Source organism: Galeopterus variegatus, unplaced genomic scaffold (assembly GCF_000696425.1).
Source record: "Galeopterus variegatus unplaced genomic scaffold, G_variegatus-3.0.2 Scaffold4614, whole genome shotgun sequence".
In the NCBI taxonomy this organism is placed as follows: domain Eukaryota; kingdom Metazoa; phylum Chordata; class Mammalia; order Dermoptera; family Cynocephalidae; genus Galeopterus; species Galeopterus variegatus.
This window is the reverse complement of record NW_007730725.1, coordinates 109,265-114,912: the sequence shown is the minus strand read 5'-3', so window position 1 is coordinate 114,912 and position 5,648 is coordinate 109,265.

Genomic DNA, 5,648 nt, shown 5'->3' with positions numbered 1-5,648 from the left:
TTGGAAATTTGGTAGAATTTACCAGTAAAGCCATCTGGTACTGGGCTTTTCTTTGTTGGGAGGGTTTGGATTACTGATTTAATTTCCCCACTGGTTATAGATGCTCAGATTTCCTATTTCTTCATGATTCAGTCTTGGTAGGCTGCATTTTTCTAGGAACAATCCATTTCACCTAGGTTATCCAATTTATTGGCATACAGTTCCTCATATTATTCTCTTATGATCCTTTCTTATAACTGTGACATTAGTTATAATGTCTCTTATTTCTGCTTTTATTTGATTTAATCTTCTCTCTTCTTTCTTATTTAGTCAAGCTAATGGTTTGCCTATTTTGTTTACCCTTTCAAAAAACTAACTCTTAGTTTTATTGATTTTTTTTCCTAATATTTTCCTATGCTCTCTTTCATTTATACTTGCTCTAATCTTTATGTCCTTGGGATAATGTTAGGCTTAGTTATTTCATATTTTTTCAGTTCTTTGAAGTGTGAAGTTAGGTTGTTTATTTGAGAATATTCTTTTTTAATGTGTTCATCAGTATAAACTTCTCACTTAGTACTGCTTTTGCTGTATCCCATAAGTTTTGGTATGTTGTATTTTCATATTCATTTGCATTAAGATACTTTCTAATTTCCCTTTTGAACATTTCTTTGACCAGTGCTCAGGAGTGTGTTGTTTTCTTTCCACATATGTGCGAAGTTTTCAGTTTTCCATCTGATACTGCTTTCTAGATATTTTTTCCATTTTGATAAGAAAAGAAAATGGGTGTGATTTCAGTCTTCTTGAATTTGCTAAGACTCATTTTGTGACCTAATGTGATCTGCCTTGGTGGACGTGCTGTGTGCACTTTAGAAAAATGTATATTCACTTGACATTGGGTGGAATATTCTGTATTGGTCTGTGGGGTCCATTTGGTCTAGTGTTTGTCAACTCCATTGTTTCCTTATTAATATTCTGTCTGGATGTTCTATCCATTATTAAAACTGAGGTATTGAATTTCCCTACTATTTTTTCTCCCTTTGGTTCTGTTAATATTTGCTTTATATATTTAGGTGCTCTGATGTTAGGTTCACATGCATCTATACTTGTTATATAATTCTTCTGAATTGACCTTTTTATCATCACATAATATCTTTGTCTCTTGTGAGACTTTTTGACTTAAAGTATGTTGTCTAAGTGAAGCCACTCTTGCTCTCTTTTGATTACCATTTGCATGAAATATCTCTTTCTGTCTCTTTACTTTCAGTCTATGTGTACGGTTAAATCTAAAGTGAATCACTTGTAAACAGTATGTACTTGGAGCTTAGTTTTTTATCCATTCAGCTATTATATGTCTTTTAATTGGGGGGGTTAATCCATTTACATTTAAAGAAACTATAGGGAAGGACTTACTATTGCTGTTCTGTTTCATTGTCTTAACATCTTTTAATTAGAGATCTGATTTTTTGCATTGACTGAGGCAGAATTAGTGTGAGATTTGATTATCTAGGAATATTTACTTGTGTTTCTTTTTGAACAAAATTTTAATTGACAAAATAATTGTACATATTCATGGAGTACAATATGATGTTTTTGAGATACATATGTATATATACACATACACACTCACACACACTGTGGAATGATTAAATCAAATCGATTAACATATACATCTTAACAGAATCTACTTCAGAGTTATAATAATTTAATTAGACAGGAATATAGAAACTTTACTGCTATATAGCTCTCTTCACTTCTTTGTACCATTATTGTTACACATATTACATTAATTCATGTTATAAAACAAACAATATCTTGTAACCATTATTACTTTATATGATTTCATGTCACTCAAGGAAGTTGAGAAAAGAAAGAATAATTTCATATGTAGAGCTTGTTATATTAACCTCTTTATTCTAAATATATTTTTTATGTTAAAGGACAAATAATACATTTGCATAAATAGTGTTTTTTGCAATTTCTGTTTATATTAGTTAGGAGAGGAAAATAAGAGAAATATGTAATTATATTGTCTTTCAAATTGCCTACATGATTACCTTTACTGACATTCTTTGCTTTTTTTGTGTAGATTTGAGTTACACTCAGGAATCACTTGCTTTCAGTATGAAGAATTTTCTTTAGTATTTTTTGTAAGATGGGTTGCTAACAATGAATTCTCTCAGTTTTTATCTGGGAATGTCTTTATTTCCTATTAATTTATAAAAATTTTAATTGACAAATAATTTTATGTATTTGTGGGTTAAAATGTGATGTAATTATATATAACAAAGGCTATTTCACTTCCTCCTTTCCTTTTTGGATGCCTTTTATTTCTTTTTCTTCCCTAATTGCTCTGGCTAGAACTTCTGGTATTATTTTGAAGTTGTGAAAGTGGGATATCCTTGTCTTATTTCTGATGTTAGAGGAAAATCTTTCAATTTTTCACCATTAAGTATGATGTTAACTGTAGGCTTGTCATATGACAGTACTTTAAAAAGTTGGTGGAAAATGGAATTAGAAGGTAAATGAATCTTTCCATGAACTTTTTGAAGACCCCCTCATATATTGCCTTTATTTTGTACATTTACTCTACACTTGATTTGTTGAGAAATTTTTTCATGAAGAGATGTTGAATTTTCTCAAATGCTTTTTCTATCTACTGAGATTGGCCATATGGGGTTTCTCCTTCATTCTTTTAACAAGTTGTGTCACATCAATTTGTGTGTGTTGAAACCATTCTTGCATCCCAGAGATAAATCCCACTTGACCATGGTGTATCATCCTCTTAATGTGCTGCTGAATGTAGTTTGATTGTATTTTGTTGAGATTTTTGCATCAATATTCTTCAGGAATATTGGCCTGCAATTTTCTGTTTTCATGGTGTCCTTATCTGGCTTTGTTATTAGAGAAACAGTGGCATCATAAAATCAGTTTGGAAGTGGTCCCTCCTCTTCAATTTTTTGAAACCGTTTGAGAAAGCTCTGTATTAGTGCTTACTTAAAAGTTTGGTAGAATTTGGCAAGAAACCCATCAGGTCCTGCGCTTTTCATTGATGGGAGACTTTTTATTACTTATGCAATCCCCTTAGTCATTATTAGTCTGCTTAAAATTTCTATTTCTTCATGTTTTAATCTTAGTAAGTTGTTCATTCCCGGGAATTTATCCATTTCTTCCAGATAGTCTAATTATTTTGGCCTGTTGTTCATAGTATTCCCTTATGATCCTTTGTATTTCTGTAGTATCAGTTGTAATATCTCCTCTTCTATTTCTGATTTTATTTGTCTTCTTTCTTTCCTATTAGTCTAGATAAAGGTTTGTCAATTTTGTTTACCTTTTTGAAAGACTTTTAGTTTTAGTTTTAGTTGATCTTAGTTTAGTTTAGTTTTGTTGATCTTTTGTTTTTTAAGTCTCTATTTTATTTATTTATTTATTTTCTGATCTTTATTATTCCCTTCCTTTTAGTAAATTTGGGCTTTGTTTCTTCTTTGTTTTCTAGTTCCTTGAAGGTATAATGTTAGGTGGTTCATTTGAAATATTTTTTCTTTTTTGACTTAGGAGTTTGTTGCTTTAAATTTCCCTCTGAGAACTGCTTTTGATGCATCCCATAAATTTTAGTAAGTTGTATTTTCATTTCTATTTGTCTCAATGTATTTTTTAAATTGTATTTACAAGCTTTTATTTTATTTTAATCGACATATAATAATAGTATATATTTACGGGGCACCATGTAATGTTCTGATATATGTATACATTGAGGAATGATTGAATCAAGCTAAGTAACATATACATCACCTTATCTACTTATAATTTTCTTGTAGTGAGAACATTTAAAATCTACTTTTTTTAGCAATATTAAAATGTACATTATTATTAACTATAGTCACCATGCTGTGCAATAGATCATTAAAACTTATTTCTCCCTTCTAACTAAATTTTCATTCCCTTTGACCAGCATCTCCCCTTTCTCCACTCTCCACTCATGCCCCTAGCCTCTGGTAACCACCATTCTACTCTCTACTTCTGTGAGTTCAACTTAGATTCCAAATATAAGTGAGATCATGCAGTATTTGTCTTTCTGTGCCTGGCTTGTTTCACTTAGTATAATGTTCTCCAGGTTCATCCATGTTGTCAGAAATGACAGTATTTCTTTCTTTTTAAAGGCTGAATGGTATCCTATAGTGTATATATACCATGCTTTCTTTCTCCACTTATCTGTGGATGGACACTTAGGTTGATTAAGTATCTTGCCTATTGTGAATAATACTGCAGTGAACATGGAAGTACAGATATCTTCTTGACATACAGATTTTATTATCTTTGGTTATATACTCAGAAGTGGGATTGCTAGATCACATGGAAATTCTATTTTTAGTTATTTGAGAAAGCTGTGCATTTTCCATAATGACTGTACATTTCTGCCAGCAGTGCATGATGAATCCCTTTTCTCCACATCTTCGCTAGCGCTTATCTTTCATCTTTTTGATATTGACCATTCTAAAAGGTGTGAGGTCATATCTCATTGTGCTTTTGTTTTCATTTCCCTGTTGATTAGCTATGTTAAGCATTTTTTAATATATCTGTTGGCCATTCATGTCTTTTAAAAAAATATTTTATTTTATTTTATTTTTGTCAAAATACAATGTGGTTGATTATTGTGGCCCATTACCGAAACCTCCCTCCCTCTTCCTTCTCCCCTCTCCCTCCCAACAATGTCCTTTCTGTTTGCTTGTCATATCCATTTCAAGGAATTGTAATTGTTATGTCTTCTTCCCCCTCCCCCCCTGCCCCACTCTGGCTTTTTTTCTGTATTTATTTATTTATTTTTAGCTCCCACAAATAAGTGAGAACATGTGATATTTCTCTTTCTGTGTCTGACCTGTTTCACTTAATATAATTCTCTCAAGGTCCATCCATGTCATTGCAAATGGCAGAATTTCACTCTATTTTAACCTTCGACTTGATGATTTCCATTCCTTTGGATATATTCCCAGCAGTGGGATAGCTGGGTCATATGGTAGATCTATCTGCAACTGTTTGAGGAATCTCCATGCCATTTTCCATAGAGGCTGCACCATTTTGCAGTCCCATCAACAATGTATGAGAGTTCCTTTTTCTCCGCAACCTTGCCAGCATTTATCGTTCAAAGTCTTTTGGATTTTAGCCATCCTCACTGGGGTGAGATGGTATCTCAGTGTAGTTTTGATTTGCATTTCCCGGATGCTGAGTGATGTTGAGCATTTTTTCATATGTTTGTTGGCCATTTGTATATCTTCCTTAGAGAATTGCCTACTTAGCTCTTTTGCCCATTTTTTTATTGGGTTGCTTGTTTTTTTCTTGTAAAGTTGTTTGAGTTCCTTGTATATTCTGGATATTAATCCTTTGTCAGATGTATATTTTGCAAATATTTTCTCCCACTCTGTTGGTTGTCTTTTAACTCTGTTAATCATTTCTTTTGCTGTGCAGAAGCTTTTTAGCTTGATACATTCCCATTTGTTTATTTTTCCTTTAGTTGCCCATGCTTTTGGGGTCTTATTCATGAAGTCTGTGTCCAGACCTATTTCCTGAAGTGTCTCTCCTATGTTTTCTTTAAGAAGCTTTATTGTTGGGGCCGGCCCGGTGGCGCATGCGCTAGTGCGCCACTTGGGAAGTGCGGCTGCGCTCCCGCCGAGGGT